Genomic DNA, 24,896 nt, shown 5'->3' on the forward strand with positions numbered 1-24,896 from the left:
TGTGACCGCGCGGCTTAGGGATTTTTTCAGAAAAAGTTGTTCAGACGTCGAGGGCTAATTCTGTTTCCCATGATAAAAACCCATCTGTTTCCACCGAAAAACCTTTTAGGGGATTGTTTGCAACAGTTTGGCACCATTTTTGAGTGAATTCCAGAACGTCAGATTTTTGCTGAAATTGTGACCGCGCGGCTTAGGGATTTTTTCAGAAAAAGTTGTTCAGACGTCGAGGGCTAATTCTGTTTCCCATGATAAAAACCCATCTGTTTCCACCGAAAAACCTTTCAGGGGATTGTTTGCAACAGTTTGGCACCATTTTTGAGTGAATTCCAGAACGTCAGACTTTTGCTGAAATTTTCACCGCGCGGCTTAGGGATTTTTTCAGAAAAAGTTGTTCAGACGTCGAGGGCTAATTCTGTTTCCGATGAGAAAAACCCATCTGTTTCCACCGAAAAACCGTTCAGGGGATCGTTTGCAACAGTTTGGCACCATTTTTGAGTGAATTCCAGAACGTCAGATTTTTGCTGAAATTGTGACCGCGCGGCTTAGGGATTTTTTCAAAAAAAGTTGCTCAGACGTCGAGAGCTAATTCTGTTTCCGATGAGAAAAACACACCATTTTCCACCGAAAAACCTTTCAGGGGATTGTTTGCAACAGTTTGGCACCATTTTTGAGTGAATTCCAGAACGTCAGATTTTTGCTGAAATTGTGACCGCGCGGCTTAGGGATTTTTTCAAAAAAAGTTGCTCAGACGTCGAGAGCTAATTCTGTTTCCGATGAGAAAAACACACCAGTTTCCACCGAAAAAGCTTTCAGGGGATGGTTTGCAACAGTTTGGCACCATTTTTGAGTGAATTCCAGAACGTCAGATTTTTGCTGAAATTGTGACCGCGCGGCTTAGGGATTTTTTCAAAAAAAGTTGCTCAGACGTCGAGAGCTAATTCTGTTTCCGATGAGAAAAACACAGCAGTTTCCACCGAAAAACCTTTCAGGGGATTGTTTGCAACAGTTTGGCACCATTTTTGAGTGAATTCCAGAACGTCAGATTTTTGCTGAAATTGTGACCGCGCGGCTTAGGGACTTTTTCAGAAAAAGTTGTTCAGACGTCGAGGGCTAATTCTGTTTCCCATGATAAAAACACACCTGTTTCCACCGAAAAACCTTTCAGGGGATCGTTTGCAACAGTTTGGCACCATTTTTGAGTGAATTCCAGAACGTCAGATTTTTGCTGAAATTGTGACCGCGCGGCTTAGGGATTTTTTCAAAAAAAGTTGTTCAGACGTCGAGAGCTAATTCTGTTTCCGATCAGAAAAACACACCAGTTTCCACCGAGAAACTTTTCAGGGGATCGTTTGCAACAATTTAGCACCATTTTTGAGTGAATTCCAGAACGTCAGATTTTTGCTGAAATTGTGACCGCGCGGCTTAGGGATGTTTTCAAAAAAAGTTGTTCAGACGTCGAGAGCTAATTCTGTTTCCGATGAGAAAAACACACCAGTTTCCACCGAAAAGCCTATCAGGGGATCGTTTGCAACAATTTAGCACCATTTTTGAGTGAATTCCAGAACGTCAGATTTTTGCTGATATTGTGACCGCGGGGCTTAGGGATTTTTTCAGAAAAAGTTGGTAGGACGTCGAGGGCTAATTCGGTTTCCGATGAGAAAAACCCGTCTGTTTCCACCGAAAACCTTTCAGGGGATCGTTTGCAACAGTTTGGCACCATTTTTGAGTGAATTCCAGAACGTCAGATTTTTGCTGAAATTGTGACCGCGCGGCTTAGGGATTTTTTCAAAAAAAGTTGTTCAGACGTCGAGAGCTAATTCTGTTTCTGATGAGAAAAACACACCAGTTTCCACCGAAAAACATTTCAGGGGATCGTTTGCAACAGTTTGGCACCATTTTTGAGTGAATTCCAGAACGTCAGATTTTTGCTGAAATTCTGACCGAGCGGCTTAGGGATTTTGTCAGAAAAAGTTGTTCAGACGTCGAGGGGTAATTCTGTTTCCGATGAGAAAAACCCATCTGTTTTCACCGAAAAACCTTTCAGGGGTTCGTTTGCAACAGTTTGGCACCATTTTTGAGTGAATTCCAGAACGTCAGATTTTTGCTGAAATTGTGACCGCGCGGCTTAGGGATTTTTTCAGAAAAAGTTGTTCAGACGTCGAGGGCCAATTCTGTTTCCAATGAGAAAAACCCATCTGTTTCCACCGAAAAACCTTTCAGGGGTTCGTTTGCAACAGTTTGGCACCATTTTTGAGTGAATTCCAGAACGTTAGATTTTTGCTGAAATTGTGACCGCGCGGCTTAGGGATTTTTTCAGAAAAAGTTGTTCAGACGTCGAGGGCTAATTCTGTTTCCCATGATAAAAACCCATCTGTTTCCACCGAAAAACCTTTCAGGGGATTGTTTGCAACAGTTTGGCACCATTTTTGAGTGAATTCCAGAACGTCAGACTTTTGCTGAAATTTTCACCGCGCGGCTTAGGGATTTTTTCAGAAAAAGTTGTTCAGAAGTCGAGGGCTAATTCTGTTTCCGATGAGAAAAACCCATCTGTTTCCACCGAAAAACCGTTCAGGGGATCGTTTGCAACAGTTTGGCACCATTTTTGAGTGAATTCCAGAACGTCAGATTTTTGCTGAAATTGTGACCGCGCGGCTTAGGGATTTTTTCAAAAAAAGTTGCTCAGACGTCGAGAGCTAATTCTGTTTCCGATGAGAAAAACACACCATTTTCCACCGAAAAACCTTTCAGGGGATTGTTTGCAACAGTTTGGCACCATTTTTGAGTGAATTCCAGAATGTCAGATTTTTGCTGAAATTGTGACCGCGCGGCTTAGGGATTTTTTCAAAAAAAGTTGCTCAGACGTCGAGAGCTAATTCTGTTTCCGATGAGAAAAACACACCAGTTTCCACCGAAAAAGCTTTCAGGGGATCGTTTGCAACAGTTTGGCACCATTTTTGAGTGAATTCCAGAACGTCAGATTTTTGCTGAAATTGTGACCGCGCGGCTTAGGGATTTTTTCAAAAAAAGTTGCTCAGACGTCGAGAGCTAATTCTGTTTCCGATGAGAAAAACACAGCAGTTTCCACCGAAAAACCTTTCAGGGGATTGTTTGCAACAGTTTGGCACCATTTTTGAGTGAATTCCAGAACGTCAGATTTTTGCTGAAATTGTGACCGCGCGGCTTAGGGACTTTTTCAGAAAAAGTTGTTCAGACGTCGAGGGCTAATTCTGTTTCCCATGATAAAAACACACCTGTTTCCACCGAAAAACCTTTCAGGGGATCGTTTGCAACAGTTTGGCACCATTTTTGAGTGAATTCCAGAACGTCAGATTTTTGCTGAAATTGTGACCGCGCGGCTTAGGGATTTTTTCAAAAAACTTGTTCAGACGTCGAGGGCTAATTCTGTTTTTGATGAGAAAAACCCATTTGTTTCCACCCAAAAAACTTTCAGGGGATCGTTTGCAACAGTTTGGCACCATTTTGGAGTGAATTCCAGAACGTCAGATTTCTGCTGAAATTGTGACCGCGCGGCTTAGGGATTTTTTCAAAAAAATATTTCTCCGCAATTTCAGATGTCGAGGGCTAATTCTGTTTCCGATAATAAAAATCCATCCGTTTCCCCCGAAAAACCTTTCAGGGGTTCGTTTGCAGCAGTTTGGCACCATTTTTGAGTGAATTCCAGAACGTCAGATTTTTGCTGAAATTGTGACCGCGCGGCTTAGGGATTTTTTCAGAAAAAGTTGTTCAGACGTCGAGGGCTAATTCTGTTTCCGATGAGAAAAACACAGCAGTTTCCACCGAAAAACCTTTCAGGGGTTCGTTTGCAACAGTTTGGCACCATTTTTGAGTGAATTCCAGAACGTCAGATTTTTGCTGAAATTGTGACCGCGCGGCTTAGGGATTTTTTCAGAAAAAGTTGTTCAGACGTCGAGGGCTAATTCTGTTTCCGATGAGAAAAACCCATCTGTTTCCACCGAAAAACCTTTCAGGGGTTTGTTTGCAACAGTTTGGCACCATTTTTGAGTGAATTCCAGAACGTCAGATTTTTGCTGAAATTGTGACCGCGCGGCTTAGGGATTTTTTCAAAAAAATATTTCTCCGCAATTTCAGATGTCGAGGGCTAATTCTGTTTCCGATAATAAAAATCCATCCGTTTCCCCCGAAAAACCTTTCAGGGGTTCGTTTGCAGCAGTTTGGCACCATTTTTGAGTGAATTCCAGAACGTCAGATTTTTGCTGAAATTGTGACCGCGCGGCTTAGGGATTTTTTCAGAAAAAGTTGTTCAGACGTCGAGGGCTAATTCTGTTTCCGATGAGAAAAACCCATCTGTTTCCACCGAAAAACCTTTCAGGGGTTCGTTTGCAACAGTTTGGCACCATTTTTGAGTGAATTCCAGAACGTCAGATTTTTGCTGAAATTGTGACCGCGCGGCTTAGGGATTTTTTCAGAAAAAGTTGTTCAGACGTCGAGGGCCAATTCTGTTTCCGATGAGAAAAACCCATCTGTTTCCACCGAAAAACCTTTCAGGGGTTTGTTTGCAACAGTTTGGCACCATTTTTGAGTGAATTCCAGAACGTCAGATTTTTGCTGAAATTGTGACCGCGCGGCTTAGGGATTTTTTCAAAAAAAGTTGCTCAGACGTCGAGAGCTAATTCTGTTTCCGATGAGAAAAAGACACCAGTTTCCACCGAAAAACCTTTCAGGGGATCGTTTGCAACAGTTTGGCACCATTTTTGAGTGAATTCCAGAACGTCAGATTTTTGCTGAAATTGTGACCGCGCAGCTTAGGGATTTTTTCAAAAAAAGTTGCTCAGACGTCGAGAGCTAATTCTGTTTCCGATGAGAAAAACACAGCAGTTTCCACCGAAAAACCTTTCAGGGGATTGTTTGCAACAGTTTGGCAGCATTTTTGAGTGAATTCCAGAACGTCAGATTTTTGCTGAAATTGTGACCGCGCGGCTTAGGGACTTTTTCAGAAAAAGTTGTTCAGACGTCGAGGGCTAATTCTGTTTCCCATGATAAAAACACACCTGTTTCCACCGAAAAACCTTTCAGGGGATCGTTTGCAACAGTTTGGCACCATTTTTGAGTGAATTCCAGAACGTCAGATTTTTGCTGAAATTGTGACCGCGCGGCTTAGGGATTTTTTCAAAAAAAGTTGCTCAGACGTCGAGGGCTAATTCTGTTTCCGATGAGAAAAACCCATTTGTTTCCACCAAAAAAACTTTCAGGGGATCGTTTGCAACAGTTTGGCACCATTTTGGAGTGAATTCCAGAACGTCAGATTTCTGCTGAAATTGTGACCGCGCGGCTTAGGGATTTTTTCAAAAAAATATTTCTCCGCAATTTCAGACGTCGAGGGCTAATTCTGTTTCCGATAATAAAAATCCATCCGTTTCCCCCGAAAAACCTTTCAGGGGTTCGTTTGCAGCAGTTTGGCACCATTTTTGAGTGAATTCCAGAACGTCAGATTTTTGCTGAAATTGTGACCGCGCAGCTTAGGGATTTTTTCAAAAAAAGTTGCTCAGACGTCGAGAGCTAATTCTGTTTCCGATGAGAAAAACACAGCAGTTTCCACCGAAAAACCTTTCAGGGGATCGTTTGCAACAGTTTGGCACCATTTTTGAGTGAATTCCAGAACGTCAGATATTTGCTGAAATTGTGACCGCGCGGCTTAGGGACTTTTTCAGAAAAAGTTGTTCAGACGTCGAGGGCTAATTCTGTTTCCCATGATAAAAACACACCTGTTTCCACCGAAAAACCTTTCAGGGGATCGTTTGCAACAGTTTGGCACCATTTTTGAGTGAATTCCAGAACGTCAGATTTTTGCTGAAATTGTGACCGCGCGGCTTAGGGATTTTTTCAAAAAAGTTGTTCAGACGTCGAGGGATAATTCTGTTTTTGATGAGAAAAACCCATTTGTTTCCACCAAAAAAACTTTCAGGGGATCGTTTGCAACAGTTTGGCACCATTTTGGAGTGAATTCCAGAACGTCAGATTTCTGCTGAAATTGTGACCGCGCGGCTTAGGGATTTTTTCAAAAAAATATTTCTCCGCAATTTCAGACGTCGAGGGCTAATTCTGTTTCCGATAATAAAAATCCATCCGTTTCCCCCGAAAAACCTTTCAGGGGTTCGTTTGCAGCAGTTTGGCACCATTTTTGAGTGAATTCCAGAACGTCAGATTTTTGCTGAAATTGTGACCGCGCGGCTTAGGGATTTTTTCAGAAAAAGTTGTTCAGACGTCGAGGGCTAATTCGGTTTCCCATGATAAAAACCCATCTGTTTCCACAGAAAAACCTTTCAGGGGATTGTTTGCAACAGTTTGGCACCATTTTTGAGTGAATTCCAGAACGTCAGATTTTTGCTGAAATTGTGACCGCGCGGCTTAGGGATTTTTTCAGAAAAAGTTGTTCAGACGTCGAGGGCTAATTCTGTTTCCGATGAGAAAAACCCATCTGTTTCCACCGAAAAACCTTTCAGGGGTTTGTTTGCAACAGTTTGGCACCATTTTTGAGTGAATTCCAGAACGTCAGATTTTTGCTGAAGTTGTGACCGCGCGGCTTAGGGATTTTTTCAAAAAAAGTTGCTCAGACGTCGAGAGCTAATTCTGTTTACGATGAGAAAAACACACCAGTTTCCACCGAAAAACCTTTCAGGGGATCGTTTGCAACAGTTTGGCACCATTTTTGAGTGAATTCCAGAACGTCAGATTTTTGCTGAAATTGTGACCGCGCGGCTTAGGGATTTTTTCAAAAAAAGTTGCTCAGACGTCGAGAGCTAATTCTGTTTCCGATGAGAAAAACACACCAGTTTCCACCGAAAAACTTTTCAATGGATCGTTTGCAACAGTTTGGCACCATTTTTGAGTGAATTCCAGAACGTAAGATTTTTGCTGAAATTGTGACCGCGCGGCTTAGGGATTTTTTCAGAAAAAGTTGTTCAGACGTCGAGGGCTCATTCTGTTTCCCATGATAAAAACCCATCTTTTTCCACCGAAAAACCTTTCAGGGGATCGTTTGCAACAGTTTGGCACCATTTTTGAGTGAATTCCAGAACGTCAGGTTTTTGCTGAAATTGTGACCGCGCGGCTTAGGGATTTTTTCAAAAAAAGTTGTTCAGACGTCGAGGGCTAATTCTGTTTCCGATGATAAAAACCCATCTGTTTCCACCGAAAAACCTTTCAGGGGATAGTTTGCAACAGTTTGGCACCATTTTTGAGTGAATTCCAGAATGTCAGATTTTTGCTGAAATTGTGACCGCGCGGCTTAGGGATTTTTTCAAAAAAAGTTGCTCAGACGTCGAGAGCTAATTCTGTTTCCGATGAGAAAAACACACCAGTTTCCACCGAAAAAGCTTTCAGGGGATCGTTTGCAACAGTTTGGCACCATTTTTGAGTGAATTCCAGAACGTCAGATTTTTGCTGAAATTGTGACCGCGCGGCTTAGGGATTTTTTCAAAAAAGTTGTTCAGACGTCGAGGGCTAATTCTGTTTTTGATGAGAAAAACCCATCTGTTTCCACCAAAAAAACTTTCAGGGGATCGTTTGCAACAGTTTGGCACCATTTTGGAGTGAATTCCAGAACGTCAGATTTCTGCTGAAATTGTGACCGCGCGGCTTAGGGATTTTTTCAAAAAAATATTTCTCCGCAATTTCAGACGTCGAGGGCTAATTCTGTTTCCGATGATAAAAATCCATCCGTGTCCACCGAAAAACCTTTCAGGGGTTCGTTTGCAACAGTTTGGCACCATTATTGAGTGAATTCCAGAACGTCAGATTTTTGCTGAAATTGTGACCGCGCGGCTTAGGGATTTTTTCAGAAAAAGTTGTTCAGACGTCGAGGGCTAATTCTGTTTCCCATGATAAAAACCCATCTGTTTCCACCGAAAAACCTTTCAGGGGATTGTTTGCAACAGTTTGGCACCATTTTTGAGTGAATTCCAGAACGTCAGATTTTTGCTGAAATTCTGACCGCGCGGCTTAGGGATTTTTTCAGAAAAAGTTGTTCAGACGTCGAGGGCTAATTCTGTTTCCGATGAGAAAAACCCATCTGTTTCCACCGAAAAACCTTTCAGGGGTTTGTTTGCAACAGTTTGGCACCATTTCTGAGTGAATTCCAGAACGTCAGATTTTTGCTGAAATTCTGACCGCGCGGCTTAGGGATTTTTTCAAAAAAAGTTGCTCAGACGTCGAGAGCTAATTCTGTTTCCAATGAGAAAAGCACACCAGTTTCCACCGAAAAACCTTTCAGGGGATCGTTTGCAACAGTTTGGCACCATTTTTGAGTGAATTCCAGAACGTCAGATTTTTGTTGAAATTGTGACCGCGCGGCTTAGGGATTTTTTCAAAAAAAGTTGCTCAGACGTCGAGAGCTAATTCTGTTTCCGATGAGAAAAACACACCAGTTTCCACCGAAAAACCTTTCAGGGGATCGTTTGCAACAGTTTGGCACCATTTTTGAGTGAATTCCAGAACGTCAGATTTTTGCTGAAATTGTGACCGCGCGGCTTAGGGATTTTTTCAGAAAAAGTTGTTCAGACGTCGAGGGCTAATTCTGTTTCCCATGATAAAAACCCATCTTTTTCCACCGAAAAACCTTTCAGGGGATCGTTTGCAACAGTTTGGCACCATTTTTGAGTGAATTCCAGAACGTCAGGTTTTTGCTGAAATTGTGACCGCGCGGCTTAGGGATTTTTTCAAAAAAAGTTGTTCAGACGTCGAGGGCTAATTCTGTTTCCGATGATAAAAACCCATCTGTTTCCACCGAAAAACCTTTCAGGGGATAGTTTGCAACAGTTTGGCACCATTTTTGAGTGAATTCCAGAATGTCAGATTTTTGCTGAAATTGTGACCGCGCGGCTTAGGGATTTTTTCAAAAAAAGTTGCTCAAACGTCGAGAGCTAATTCTGTTTCCGATGAGAAAAACACACCAGTTTCCACCGAAAAAGCTTTCAGGGGATCGTTTGCAACAGTTTGGCACCATTTTTGAGTGAATTCCAGAACGTCAGATTTTTGCTGAAATTGTGACCGCGCGGCTTAGGGATTTTTTCAAAAAAGTTGTTCAGACGTCGAGGGCTAATTCTGTTTTTGATGAGAAAAACCCATCTGTTTCCACCAAAAAAACTTTCAGGGGATCGTTTGCAACAGTTTGGCACCATTTTGGAGTGAATTCCAGAACGTCAGATTTCTGCTGAAATTGTGACCGCGCGGCTTAGGGATTTTTTCAAAAAAATATTTCTCCGCAATTTCAGACGTCGAGGGCTAATTCTGTTTCCGATGATAAAAATCCATCCGTTTCCACCGAAAAACCTTTCAGGGGTTCGTTTGCAAAAGTTTGGCACCATTATTGAGTGAATTCCAGAACGTCAGATTTTTGCTGAAATTGTGACCGCGCGGCTTAGGGATTTTTTCAGAAAAAGTTGTTCAGACGTTTAGGGCTAATTCTGTTTCCCATGATAAAAACCCATCTGTTTCCACCGAAAAACCTTTCAGGGGATTGTTTGCAACAGTTTGGCACCATTTTTGAGTGAATTCCAGAACGTCAGATTTTTGCTGAAATTGTGACCGCGCGGCTTAGGGACTTTTTCAGAAAAAGTTGTTCAGACGTCGAGGGCTAATTCTGTTTCCCATGATAAAAACACACCTGTTTCCACCGAAAAACCTTTCAGGGGATCGTTTGCAACAGTTTGGCACCATTTTTGAGTGAATTCCAGAACGTCAGATTTTTGCTGAAATTGTGACCGCGCGGCTTAGGGATTTTTTCAAAAAACTTGTTCAGACGTCGAGGGCTAATTCTGTTTTTGATGAGAAAAACCCATTTGTTTCCACCAAAAAAACTTTCAGGGGATCGTTTGCAACAGTTTGGCACCATTTTGGAGTGAATTCCAGAACGTCACATTTCTGCTGAAATTGTGACCGCGCGGCTTAGGGATTTTGTCAAAAAAATATTTCTCCGCAATTTCAGATGTCGAGGGCTAATTCTGTTTCCGATAATAAAAATCCATCCGTTTCCCCCGAAAAACCTTTCAGGGGTTCGTTTGCAGCAGTTTGGCACCATTTTTGAGTGAATTCCAGAACGTCAGATTTTTGCTGAAATTGTGACCGCGCGGCTTAGGGATTTTTTCAGAAAAAGTTGTTCAGACGTCGAGGGCTAATTCGGTTTCCCATGATAAAAACCCATCTGTTTCCACCGAAAAACCGTTCAGGGGATCGTTTGCAACAGTTTGGCACCATTTTTGAGTGAATTCCAGAACGTCAGATTTTTGCTGAAATTGTGACCGCGCGGCTTAGGGATTTTTTCAAAAAAAGTTCCTCAGACGTCGAGAGCTAATTCTGTTTCCGATGAGAAAAACACAGCAGTTTCCACCGAAAAACCTTTCAGGGGATTGTTTGCAACAGTTTGGCACCATTTTTGAGTGAATTCCAGAACGTCAGATTTTTGCTGAAATTGTGACCGCGCGGCTTAGGGACTTTTTCAGAAAAAGTTGTTCAGACGTCGAGGGCTAATTCTGTTTCCCATGATAAAAACAAACCTGTTTCCACAGAAAAACCTTTCAGGGGATCGTTTGCAACAGTTTGGCACCATTTTTGAGTGAATTCCAGAACGTCAGATTTTTGCTGAAATTGTGACCGCGCGGCTTAGGGATATTTTCAAAAAAGTTGTTCAGACGTCGAGGGCTAATTCTGTTTTTGATGAGAAAAACCCATTTGTTTCCACCAAAAAAACTTTCAGGGGATCGTTTGCAACAGTTTGGCACCATTTTGGAGTGAATTCCAGAACGTCAGATTTCTGCTGAAATTGTGACCGCGCGGCTTAGGGATTTTTTCAAAAAAATATTTCTCCGCAATTTCAGACGTCGAGGGCTAATTCTGTTTCCGATAATAAAAATCCATCCGTTTCCCCCGAAAAACCTTTCAGGGGTTCGTTTGCAGCAGTTTGGCACCATTTTTGAGTGAATTCCAGAACGTCAGATTTTTGCTGAAATTGTGACCGCGCGGCTTAGGGATTTTTTCAGAAAAAGTTGTTCAGACGTCGAGGGCTAATTCGGTTTCCCATGATAAAAACCCATCTGTTTCCACCGAAAAACCTTTCAGGGTATTGTTTGCAACAGTTTGGCACCATTTTTGAGTGAATTCCAGAACGTCAGATTTTTGCTGAAATTGTGACCGCGCGGCTTAGGGACTTTTTCAGAAAAAGTTGTTCAGACGTCGAGGGCTAATTCTGTTTCCCATGAGAAAAACCCATCTGTTTCCACCGAAAAACCTTTCAGGGGTTTGTTTGCAACAGTTTGGCACCATTTTTGAGTGAATTCCAGAACGTCAGATTTTTGCTGAAATTGTGACCGCGCGGCTTAGGGATTTTTTCAAAAAAAGTTGCTCAGACGTCGAGAGCTAATTCTGTTTCCGATGAGAAAAAGACACCAGTTTCCACCGAAAAACCTTTCAGGGGATCGTTTGCAACAGTTTGGCACCATTTTTGAGTGAATTCCAGAACGTCAGATTTTTGCTGAAATTGTGACCGCGCAGCTTAGGGATTTTTTCAAAAAAAGTTGCTCAGACGTCGAGAGCTAATTCTGTTTCCGATGAGAAAAACACAGCAGTTTCCACCGAAAAACCTTTCAGGGGATTGTTTGCAACAGTTTGGCACCATTTTTGAGTGAATTCCAGAACGTCAGATTTTTGCTGAAATTGTGACCGCGCGGCTTAGGGACTTTTTCAGAAAAAGTTGTTCAGACGTCGAGGGCTAATTCTGTTTCCCATGATAAAAACACACCTGTTTCCACCGAAAAACCTTTCAGGGGATCGTTTGCAACAGTTTGGCACCATTTTTGAGTGAATTCCAGAACGTCAGATTTTTGCTGAAATTGTGACCGCGCGGCTTAGGGATTTTTTCAAAAAAAGTTGCTCAGACGTCGAGGGCTAATTCTGTTTCCGATGAGAAAAACCCATTTGTTTCCACCAAAAAAACTTTCAGGGGATCGTTTGCAACAGTTTGGCACCATTTTGGAGTGAATTCCAGAACGTCAGATTTCTGCTGAAATTGTGACCGCGCGGCTTAGGGATTTTTTCAAAAAAATATTTCTCCGCAATTTCAGACGTCGAGGGCTAATTCTGTTTCCGATAATAAAAATCCATCCGTTTCCCCCGAAAAACCTTTCAGGGGTTCGTTTGCAGCAGTTTGGCACCATTTTTGAGTGAATTCCAGAACGTCAGATTTTTGCTGAAATTGTGACCGCGCAGCTTAGGGATTTTTTCAAAAAAAGTTGCTCAGACGTCGAGAGCTAATTCTGTTTCCGATGAGAAAAACACAGCAGTTTCCACCGAAAAACCTTTCAGGGGATCGTTTGCAACAGTTTGGCACCATTTTTGAGTGAATTCCAGAACGTCAGATATTTGCTGAAATTGTGACCGCGCGGCTTAGGGACTTTTTCAGAAAAAGTTGTTCAGACGTCGAGGGCTAATTCTGTTTCCCATGATAAAAACACACCTGTTTCCACCGAAAAACCTTTCAGGGGATCGTTTGCAACAGTTTGGCACCATTTTTGAGTGAATTCCAGAACGTCAGATTTTTGCTGAAATTGTGACCGCGCGGCTTAGGGATTTTTTCAAAAAAGTTGTTCAGACGTCGAGGGCTAATTCTGTTTTTGATGAGAAAAACCCATTTGTTTCCACCAAAAAAACTTTCAGGGGATCGTTTGCAACAGTTTGGCACCATTTTGGAGTGAATTCCAGAACGTCAGATTTCTGCTGAAATTGTGACCGCGCGGCTTAGGGATTTTTTCAAAAAAATATTTCTCCGCAATTTCAGACGTCGAGGGCTAATTCTGTTTCCGATAATAAAAATCCATCCGTTTCCCCCGAAAAACCTTTCAGGGGTTCGTTTGCAGCAGTTTGGCACCATTTTTGAGTGAATTCCAGAACGTCAGATTTTTGCTGAAATTGGGACCGCGCGGCTTAGGGATTTTTTCAGAAAAGTTGTTCAGACGTCGAGGGCTAATTCGGTTTCCCATGATAAAAACCCATCTGTTTCCACCGAAAAACATTTCAGGGGATTGTTTGCAACAGTTTGGCACCATTTTTGAGTGAATTCCAGAACGTCAGATTTTTGCTGAAATTGTGACCGCGCGGCTTAGGGATTTTTTCAGAAAAAGTTGTTCAGACGTCGAGGGCTAATTCTGTTTCCGATGAGAAAAACCCATCTGTTTCCACCGAAAAACCTTTCAGGGGTTTGTTTGCAACAGTTTGGCACCATTTCTGAGTGAATTCCAGAACGTCAGATTTTTGCTGAAATTGTGACCGCGCGGCTTAGGGATTTTTTCAAAAAAAGTTGCTCAGACGTCGAGAGCTAATTCTGTTTCCAATGAGAAAAGCACACCAGTTTCCACCGAAAAACCTTTCAGGGGATCGTTTGCAACAGTTTAGCACCATTTTTGAGTGAATTCCAGAACGTCAGATTTTTGTTGAAATTGTGACCGCGCGGCTTAGGGATTTTTTCAAAAAAAGTTGCTCAGACGTCGAGAGCTAATTCTGTTTAAGGTGAGAAAAAGACACCAGTTTCCACCGAAAAAGCTTTCAGGGGATCGTTTGCAACAGTTTGGCACCATTTTTGAGTGAATTCCAGAACGTCAGATTTTTGCTGAAATTGTGACCGCGCGGCTTAGGGATTTTTTCAAAAAAGTTGTTCAGACGTCGAGGGCTAATTCTGTTTTTGATGAGAAAAACCCATCTCTTTCCACCAAAAAAACTTTCAGGGGATCGTTTGCAACAGTTTGGCACCATTTTGGAGTGAATTCCAGAACGTCAGATTTCTGCTGAAATTGTGACCGCGCGGCTTAGGGATTTTTTCAAAAAAATATTTCTCCGCAATTTCAGACGTCGAGGGCTAATTCTGTTTCCGATGATAAAAATCCATCCGTTTCCACCGAAAAACCTTTCAGGGGTTCGTTTGCAACAGTTTGGCACCATTATTGAGTGAATTCCAGAACGTCAGATTTTTGCTGAAATTGTGACCGCGCGGCTTAGGGATTTTTTCAAAAAAAGTTGCTCAGACGTCGAGAGCTAATTCTGTTTCCGATGAGAAAAAGACACCAGTTTCCACCGAAAAACCTTTCAGGGGATCGTTTGCAACAGTTTGGCACCATTTTTGAGTGAATTCCAGAACGTCAGATTTTTGCTGAAATTGTGACCGCGCGGCTTAGGGATTTTTTCAGAAAAAGTTGTTCAGACGTCGAGGGCTAATTCTGTTTCCCATGATAAAAACCCATCTTTTTCCACCGAAAAACCTTTCAGGGGATCGTTTGCAACAGTTTGGCACCATTTTTGAGTGAATTCCAGAACGTCAGGTTTTTGCTGAAATTGTGACCGCGCGGCTTAGGGATTTTTTCAAAAAAAGTTGTTCAGACGTCGAGGGCTAATTCTGTTTCCGATGATAAAAACCCATCTGTTTCCACCGAAAAACCTTTCAGGGGATAGTTTGCAACAGTTTGGCACCATTTTTGAGTGAATTCCAGAATGTCAGATTTTTGCTGAAATTGTGACCGCGCGGCTTAGGGATTTTTTCAAAAAAAGTTGCTCAGACGTCGAGAGCTAATTCTGTTTCCGATGAGAAAAACACACCAGTTTCCACCGAAAAACCTTTCAGGGGATCGTTTGCAACAGTTTGGCACCATTTTTGAGTGAATTCCAGAACGTCAGATTTTTGCTGAAATTGTGACCGCGCGGCTTAGGGATTTTTTAAAAATAAGTTGCTCAGACGTCGAGAGCTAATTCTGTTTCCGATGAGAAAAAGACACCAGTTTCCACCGAAAAACCTTTCAGGGAATCGTTTGCAACATTTTGGCACCATTTTTGAGTGAATTCCAGAATGTCAGATTTTTGCTGAAATTGTGACCGCGCGGCTTAGGGATTTTTTCAGAAAAAGTTGTTCAGACGTCGAGGGCTAATTCTGTTTTTGATGAGAAAAACCCATCTGTTTCCACCGAAAAACCTTTCAGGGGTTTGTTTGCAACAGTTTGGCACCATTTCTGAGTGAATTCCAGAACGTCAGATTTTTGCTGAAATTTTGACCGCGCGGCTTAGGGATTTTTTCAGAAAAAGTTGTTCAGACGTCGAGGGCTAATTCTGTTTCCGATGAGAAAAACCCATCTGTTTCCACCGAAAAACCTTTCAGGGGTTTGTTTGCAACAGTTTGGCACCATTTCTGAGTGAATTCCAGAACGTCAGATTTTTGCTGAAATTGTGACCGCGCGGCTTAGGGATTTTTTCAAAAAAAGTTGCTCAGACGTCGAGAGCTAATTCTGTTTCCAATGAGAAAAGCACACCAGTTTCCACCGAAAAACCTTTCAGGGGATCGTTTGCAACAGTTTGGCACCATTTTTGAGTGAATTCCAGAACGTCAGATTTTTGTTGAAATTGTGACCGCGCGGTTTAGGGATTTTTTCAAAAAAAGTTGCTCAGACGTCGAGAGCTAATTCTGTTTCCGATGAGAAAAACACACCAGTTTCCACCGAAAAACCTTTCAGGGGATCGTTTGCAACAGTTTGGCACCATTTTTGAGTGAATTCCAGAACGTCAGATTTTTGCTGAAATTGTGACCGCGCGGCTTAGGGATTTTTTCAAAAAAAGTTGCTCAGACGTCGAGAGCTAATTCTGTTTCCGATGAGAAAAAGACACCAGTTTCCACCGAAAAACCTTTCAGGGGATCGTTTGCAACAGTTTGGCACCATTTTTGAGTGAATTCCAGAACGTCAGATTTCTGCTGAAATTGTGACCGCGCGGCTTAGGGATTTTTTCAGAAAAAGTTGTTCAGACGTCGAGGGCTAATTCTGTTTCCCATGATAAAAACACACCTGTTTCCACCGAAAAACGTTTCAGGGGATCGTTTGCAACAGTTTGGCACCATTTTTCAGTGAATTCCAGAACGTCAGATTTTTGTTGAAATTGTGACCGCGCGGCTTAGGGATTTTTTCAGAAAAAGTTGTTCAGACGTCGAGGGCTAATTCTGTTTCCGATGAGAAAAAGACACCAGTTTCCACCGAAAAACTTTTCAATGGATCGTTTGCAACAGTTTGGCACCATTTTTGAGTGAATTCCAGAACGTCAGATTTTTGCTGAAATTGTGACCGCGCGGCTTAGGGATTTTTTCAGAAAAAGTTGTTCAGACGTCGAGGGCTAATTCTGTTTCCCATGATAAAAACCCATCTTTTTCCACCGAAAAACCTTTCAGGGGATCGTTTGCAACAGTTTGGCACCATTTTTGAGTGAATTCCAGAACGTCAGGTTTTTGCTGAAATTGTGACCGCGCGGCTTAGGGATTTTTTCAAAAAAAGTTGTTCAGACGTCGAGGGCTAATTCTGTTTCCGATGATAAAAACCCATCTGTTTCCACCGAAAAACCTTTCAGGGGATAGTTTGCAACAGTTTGGCACCATTTTTCAGTGAATTCCAGAACGTCAGATTTTTGTTGAAATTGTGACCGCGCGGCTTAGGGATTTTTTCAGAAAAAGTTGTTCAGACGTCGAGGGCTAATTCTGTTTCCGATGATAACAACCCATCTGTTTCCACCGAAAAAGCTTTCAGGGGATCGTTTGCAACAGTTTGGCACCATTTTTGAGTGAATTCCAGAACGTCAGATTTTTGCTGAAATTGTGACCGCGCGGCTTAGGGACTTTTTCAGAAAAAGTTGTTCAGACGTCGAGGGCTAATTCTGTTTTTGATGAGAAAAACCCATCTGTTTCCACCAAAAAAACTTTCAGGGGATCGTTTGCAACAGTTTGGCACCATTTTGGAGTGAATTCCAGAACGTCAGATTTCTGCTGAAATTGTGACCGCGCGGCTTAGGGATTTTTTCAAAAAAATATTACTCCGCAATTTCAGACGTCGAGGGCTAATTCTGTTTCCGATGATAAAAATCCATCCGTTTCCACCGAAAAACCTTTCAAGGGTTCGTTTGCAGCAGTTTGGCACCATTTTTGAGTGAATTCCAGAACGTCAGATTTTTGCTGAAATTGTGACCGCGCGGCTTAGGGATTTTTTCAAAAAAAGTTGCTCAGACGTCGAGAGCTAATTCTGTTTCCAATGAGAAAAGCACACCAGTTTCCACCGAAAAACCTTTCAGGGGATCGTTTGCAACAGTTTGGCACCATTTTGGAGTGAATTCCAGAACGTCAGATTTCTGCTGAAATTGTGACCGCGCGGCTTAGGGATTTTTTCAAAAAAATATTTCTCCGCAATTTCAGACGTCGAGGGCTAATTCTGTTTCCGATGATAAAAATCCATCCGTTTCCACCGAAAAACCTTTCAGGGGTTCGTTTGCAGCAGTTTAGCACCATTTTTGAGTGAATTCCAGAACGTCAGATTTTTGCTGAAATTGTGACCGCGCGGCTTTGGGATTTTTTCAGAAAAAGTTGTTCAAACGTCGAGGGCTAATTCTGTTTCCCATGATAAAAACCCATCTGTTTCCACCGAAAAACCTTTCAGGGGTTCGTTTGCAGCAGTTTGGCACCATTTTTGAGTGAATTCCAGAACGTCAGATTTTTGCTGAAATTGTGACCGCGCGGATTAGGGATTTTTTCAGAAAAAGTTGTTCAGACGTCGAGGGCTAATTCTGTTTCCCATGATAAAAACCCATCTGTTTCCACCGAAAAACCTTTCAGGGGATTGTTTGCAACAGTTTCGCACCATTTTTGAGTGAATTCCAGAACGTCAGATTTTTGCTGAAATTGTGACCGCGCGGCTTAGGGATTTTTTCAAAAAAAGTTGCTCAGACGTCGAGAGCTAATTCTGTTTCCGATGAGAAAAAGACACCAGTTTCCACCGAAAAACTTTTCAATGGATCGTTTGCAACAGTTTGGCACCATTTTTGAGTGAATTCCAGAACGTCAGATTTTTGCTGAAATTGTGACCGCGCGGCTTAGGGATTTTTTCAGAAAAAGTTGTTCAGACGTCGAGGGCTAATTCTGTTTCCCATGATAAAAACCCATCTTTTTCCACCGAAAAACCTTTCAGGGGATCGTTTGCAACAGTTTGGCACCATTTTTGAGTGAATTCCAGAACGTCAGGTTTTTGCTGAAATTGTGACCGCGCGGCTTAGGGATTTTTTCAAAAAAAGTTGTTCAGACGTCGAGGGCTAATTCTGTTTCCGATGATAAAAACCCATCTGTTTCCACCGAAAAACCTTTCAGGGGATAGTTTGCAACAGTTTGGCACCATTTTTGAGTGAATTCCAGAATGTCAGATTTTTGCTGAAATTGTTTCCGCGCGGCTTAGGGATTTTTTCAAAAAAAGTTGCTCAGACGTCGAGAGCTAATTCTGTTTCCGATGAGAAAAACACACCAGTTTCCACCGAAAAAGCTTTCAGGGGATCGTTTGCAACAGTTTGGCACCATTTTTGAGTGAATTCCAGAACGTCAGATTTTTGCTGAAATTGTGACCGCGCGGCTTAGGGATTTTTTCAAAAAAGTTGTTCAGACGTCGAGGGCTAATTCTGTTTTTGATGAGAAAAACCCATCTGTTTCCACCAAAAAAACTTTCAGGGGATCGTTTGCAACAGTTTGGCACCATTTTGGAGTGAATTCCAGAACGTCAGATTTCTGCTGAAATTGTGACCGCGCGGCTTAGGGATTTTTTCAAAAAAATATTTCTCCGCAATTTCAGACGTCGAGGGCTAATTCTGTTTCCGATGATAAAAATCCATCCGTTTCCACCGAAAAACCTTTCAGGGGTTCGTTTGCAGCAGTTTAGCACCATTTTTGAGTGAATTCCAGAACGTCAGATTTTTGCTGAAATTGTGACCGCGCGGCTTAGGGATTTTTTCAGAAAAAGTTGTTCAAACGTCGAGGGCTAATTCTGTTTCCCATGATAAAAACCCATCTGTTTCCACCGAAAAACCTTTCAGGGGTTCGTTTGCAGCAGTTTGGCACCATTTTTGAGTGAATTCCAGAACGTCAGATTTTTGCTGAAATTGTGACCGCGCGGCTTAGGGATTTTTTCAGAAAAAGTTGTTCAGACGTCGAGGGCTAATTCTGTTTCCCATGATAAAAACCCATCTGTTTCCACCGAAAAACCTTTCAGGGGATTGTTTGCAACAGTTTGGCACCATTTTTGAGTGAATTCCAGAACGTCAGATTTTTGCTGAAATTGTGACCGCGCGGCTTAGGGATTTTTTCAAAAAAAGTTGCTCAGACGTCGAGAGCTAATTCTGTTTCCGATGAGAAAAAGACACCAGTTTCCACCGAAAAACTTTTCAATGGATCGTTTGCAACAGTTTGGCACCATTTTTGAGTGAATTCCAGAACGTCAGATTTTTGCTGAAATTGTGACCGCGCGGCTTAGGGATTTTTTCAGAAAAAGTTGTTCAGACGTCGAGGGCTAATTCTGTTTCCCATGATAAAAACCCATCTTTTTCCACCGAAAAACCTTTCAGGGGATCGTTTGCAACAGTTTGGCACCATTTTTGAGTGAATTCCAGAACGTCAGGTTTTTGCTGAAATTGTGACCGCGCGGCTTAGGGATTTTTTCAAAAAAAGTTGTTCAGACGTCGAGGGCTAATTCTGTTTCCGATGATAAAAACCCATCTGTTTCCACCGAAAAACCTTTCAGGGGATAGTTTGCAACAGTTTGGCACCATTTTTGAGTGAATTCCAGAATGTCAGATTTTTGCTGAAATTGTTTCCGCGCGGCTTAGGGATTTTTTCAAAAAAAGTTGCTCAGACGTCGAGAGCTAATTCTGTTTCCGATGAGAAAAACACACCAGTTTCCACCGAAAAAGCTTTCAGGGGATCGTTTGCAACAGTTTGGCACCATTTTTGAGTGAATTCCAGAACGTCAGATTTTTGCTGAAATTGTGACCGCGCGGCTTAGGGATTTTTTCAAAAAAGTTGTTCAGACGTCGAGGGCTAATTCTGTTTTTGATGAGAAAAACCCATCTGTTTCCACCAAAAAAACTTTCAGGGGATCGTTTGCAACAGTTTGGCACCATTTTGGAGTGAATTCCAGAACGTCAGATTTCTGCTGAAATTGTGACCGCGCGGCTTAGGGATTTTTTCAAAAAAATATTTCTCCGCAATTTCAGACGTCGAGGGCTAATTCTGTTTCCGATGATAAAAATCCATCCGTTTCCACCGAAAAACCTTTCAGGGGTTCGTTTGCAGCAGTTTAGCACCATTTTTGAGTGAATTCCAGAACGTCAGATTTTTGCTGAAATTGTGACCGCGCAGCTTAGGGATTTTTTCAAAAAAAGTTGCTCAGACGTCGAGAGCTAATTCTGTTTCCGATGAGAAAAACACAGCAGTTTCCACCGAAAAACCTTTCAGGGGATCGTTTGCAACAGTTTGGCACCATTTTTGAGTGAATTCCAGAACGTCAGATTTTTGCTGAAATTGTGACCGCGCGGCTTAGGGATTTTTTCAGAAAAAGTTGTTCAGACGTCGAGGGCTAATTCTGTTTCCCATGATAAAAACCCATCTTTTTCCACCGAAAAACCTTTCAGGGGATCGTTTGCAACAGTTTGGCACCATTTTTGAGTGAATTCCAGAACGTCAGGTTTTTGCTGAAATTGTGACCGCGCGGCTTAGGGATTTTTTCAAAAAAAGTTGTTCAGACGTCGAGAGCTAATTCTGTTTCCGATGAGAAAAACACACCAGTTTCCACCGAAAAAGCTTTCAGGGGATCGTTTGCAACAGTTTGGCACCATTTTTGAGTGAATTCCAGAACGTCAGATTTTTGCTGAAATTGTGACCGCGCGGCTTAGGGATTTTTTCAAAAAAGTTGTTCAGACGTCGAGGGCTAATTCTGTTTTTGATGAGAAAAACCCATCTGTTTCCACCAAAAAAACTTTCAGGGGATCGTTTGCAACAGTTTGGCACCATTTTGGAGTGAATTCCAGAACGTCAGATTTCTGCTGAAATTGTGACCGCGCGGCTTAGGGATTTTTTCAAAAAAATATTTCTCCGCAATTTCAGACGTCGAGGGCTAATTCTGTTTCCGATGATAAAAATCCATCCGTTTCCACCGAAAAACCTTTCAGGGGTTCGTTTGCAACAGTTTGGCACCATTATTGAGTGAATTCCAGAACGTCAGATTTTTGCTGAAATTGTGACCGCGCGGCTTAGGGATTTTTTCAGAAAAAGTTGTTCAGACGTCGAGGGCTAATTCTGTTTCCCATGAGAAAAGCACACCAGTTTCCACCGAAAAACCTTTCAGGGGATCGTTTGCAACAGTTTGGCACCATTTTGGAGTGAATTCCAGAACGTCAGATTTCTGCTGAAATTGTGACCGCGCGGCTTAGGGATTTTTTCAAAAAAATATTTCTCCGCAATTTCAGACGTCGAGGGCTAATTCTGTTTCCGATGATAAAAATCCATCCGTTTCCACCGAAAAACCTTTCAGGGGTTCGTTTGCAGCAGTTTAGCACCATTTTTGAGTGAATTCCAGAACGTCAGATTTTTGCTGAAATTGTGACCGCGCGGCTTTGGGATTTTTTCAGAAAAAGTTGTTCAAACGTCGAGGGCTAATTCTGTTTCCCATGATAAAAACCCATCTGTTTCCACCGAAAAACCTTTCAGGGGTTCGTTTGCAGCAGTTTGGCACCATTTTTGAGTGAATTCCAGAACGTCAGATTTTTGCTGAAATTGTGACCGCGCGGATTAGGGATTTTTTCAGAAAAAGTTGTTCAGACGTCGAGGGCTAATTCTGTTTCCCATGATAAAAACCCATCTGTTTCCACCGAAAAACCTTTCAGGGGATTGTTTGCAACAGTTTCGCACCATTTTTGAGTGAATTCCAGAACGTCAGATTTTTGCTGAAATTGTGACCGCGCGGCTTAGGGATTTTTTCAAAAAAAGTTGCTCAGACGTCGAGAGCTAATTCTGTTTCCGATGAGAAAAAGACACCAGTTTCCACCGAAAAACTTTTCAATGGATCGTTTGCAACAGTTTGGCACCATTTTTGAGTGAATTCCAGAACGTCAGATTTTTGCTGAAATTGTGACCGCGCGGCTTAGGGATTTTTTCAGAAAAAGTTGTTCAGACGTCGAGGGCTAATTCTGTTTCCCATGATAAAAACCCATCTTTTTCCACCGAAAAACCTTTCAGGGGATCGTTTGCAACAGTTTGGCACCATTTTTGAGTGAATTCCAGAACGTCAGGTTTTTGCTGAAATTGTGACCGCGCGGCTTAGGGATTTTTTCAAAAAAAGTTGTTCAGACGTCGAGGGCTAATTCTGTTTCCGATGATAAAAACCCATCTGTTTCCACCGAAAAACCTTTCAGGGGATAGTTTGCAACAGTTTGGCACCATTTTTGAGTGAATTCCAGAATGTCAGATTTTTGCTGAAATTGTTTCCGCGCGGCTTAGGGATTTTTTCAAAAAAAGTTGCTCAGACGTCGAGAGCTAATTCTGTTTCCGATGAGAAAAACACACCAGTTTCCACCGAAAAAGCTTTCAGGGGATCGTTTGCAACAGTTTGGCACCATTTTTGAGTGAATTCCAGAACGTCAGATTTTTGCTGAAATTGTGACCGCGCGGCTTAGGGATTTTTTCAAAAAAGTTGTTCAGACGTCGAGGGCTAATTCTGTTTTTGATGAGAAAAACCCATCTGTTTCCACCAAAAAAACTTTCAGGGGATCGTTTGCAACAGTTTGGCACCATTTTGGAGTGAATTCCAGAACGTCAGATTTCTGCTGAAATTGTGACCGCGCGGCTTAGGGATTTTTTCAAAAAAATATTTCTCCGCAATTTCAGACGTCGAGGGCTAATTCTGTTTCCGATGATAAAAATCCATCCGTTTCCACCGAAAAACCTTTCAGGGGTTCGTTTGCAGCAGTTTAGCACCATTTTTGAGTGAATTCCAGAACGTCAGATTTTTGCTGAAATTGTGACCGCGCAGCTTAGGGATTTTTTCAAAAAAAGTTGCTCAGACGTCGAGAGCTAATTCTGTTTCCGATGAGAAAAACACAGCAGTTTCCACCGAAAAACCTTTCAGGGGATCGTTTGCAACAGTTTGGCACCATTTTTGAGTGAATTCCAGAACGTCAGATTTTTGCTGAAATTGTGACCGCGCGGCTTAGGGATTTTTTCAGAAAAAGTTGTTCAGACGTCGAGGGCTAATTCTGTTTCCCATGATAAAAACCCATCTTTTTCCACCGAAAAACCTTTCAGGGGATCGTTTGCAACAGTTTGGCACCATTTTTGAGTGAATTCCAGAACGTCAGGTTTTTGCTGAAATTGTGACCGCGCGGCTTAGGGATTTTTTCAAAAAAAGTTGTTCAGACGTCGAGAGCTAATTCTGTTTCCGATGAGAAAAACACACCAGTTTCCACCGAAAAAGCTTTCAGGGGATCGTTTGCAACAGTTTGGCACCATTTTTGAGTGAATTCCAGAACGTCAGATTTTTGCTGAAATTGTGACCGCGCGGCTTAGGGATTTTTTCAAAAAAGTTGTTCAGACGTCGAGGGCTAATTCTGTTTTTGATGAGAAAAACCCATCTGTTTCCACCAAAAAAACTTTCAGGGGATCGTTTGCAACAGTTTGGCACCATTTTGGAGTGAATTCCAGAACGTCAGATTTCTGCTGAAATTGTGACCGCGCGGCTTAGGGATTTTTTCAAAAAAATATTTCTCCGCAATTTCAGACGTCGAGGGCTAATTCTGTTTCCGATGATAAAAATCCATCCGTTTCCACCGAAAAACCTTTCAGGGGTTCGTTTGCAACAGTTTGGCACCATTATTGAGTGAATTCCAGAACGTCAGATTTTTGCTGAAATTGTGACCGCGCGGCTTAGGGATTTTTTCAGAAAAAGTTGTTCAGACGTCGAGGGCTAATTCTGTTTCCCATGATAAAAACCCATCTGTTTCCACAGAAAAACCTTTCAGGGGATTGTTTGCAACAGTTTGGCACCATTTTTGAGTGAATTCCAGAACGTCAGATTTTTGCTGAAATTCTGACCGCGCGGCTTAGGGATTTTTTCAGAAAAAGTTGTTCAGACGTCGAGGGCTAATTCTGTTTCCGATGAGAAAAACCCATCTGTTTCCACCGAAAAACCTTTCAGGGGTTTGTTTGCAACAGTTTGGCACCATTTCTGAGTGAATTCCAGAACGTCAGATTTTTGCTGAAATTGTGACCGCGCGGCTTAGGGATTTTTTCAAAAAAAGTTGCTCAGACGTCGAGAGCTAATTCTGTTTCCAATGAGAAAAGCACACCAGTTTCCACCGAAAAACCTTTCAGGGGATCGTTTGCAACAGTTTGGCACCATTTTTGAGTGAATTCCAGAACGTCAGATTTTTGTTGAAAATGTGACCGCGCGGCTTAGGGATTTTTTCAAAAAAAGTTGCTCAGACGTCGAGAGCTAATTCTGTTTCCGATGAGAAAAACACACCAGTTTCCACCGAAAAACCTTTCAGGGGATCGTTTGCAACAGTTTGGCACCATTTTTGAGTGAATTCCAGAACGTCAGATTTTTGCTGAAATTGTGACCGCGCGGCTTAGGGATTTTTTCAAAAAAAGTTGCTCAGACGTCGAGAGCTAATTCTGTTTCCGATGAGAAAAACACACCAGTTTCCACCGAAAAACCTTTCAGGGGATCGTTTGCAACAGTTTGGCACCATTTTTGAGTGAATTCCAGAACGTCAGATTTTTGCTGAAATTGTGACCGCGCGGCTTAGGGATTTTTTCAAAAAAAGTTGCTCAGACGTCGAGAGCTAATTCTGTTTCCGATGAGAAAAAGACACCAGTTTCCACCGAAAAACCTTTCAATGGATCGTTTGCAACAGTTTGGCACCATTTTTGAGTGAATTCCAGAACGTCAGATTTTTGCTGAAATTGTGACCGCGCGGCTTAGGGATTTTTTCAGAAAAAGTTGTTCAGACGTCGAGGGCTAATTCTGTTTCCCATGATAAAAACA

The sequence above is a fragment of the Podarcis pityusensis genome (assembly GCF_964106645.2).
Source record: "Podarcis pityusensis genome assembly, chromosome: 1".
NCBI lineage: Eukaryota > Metazoa > Chordata > Lepidosauria > Squamata > Lacertidae > Podarcis > Podarcis pityusensis.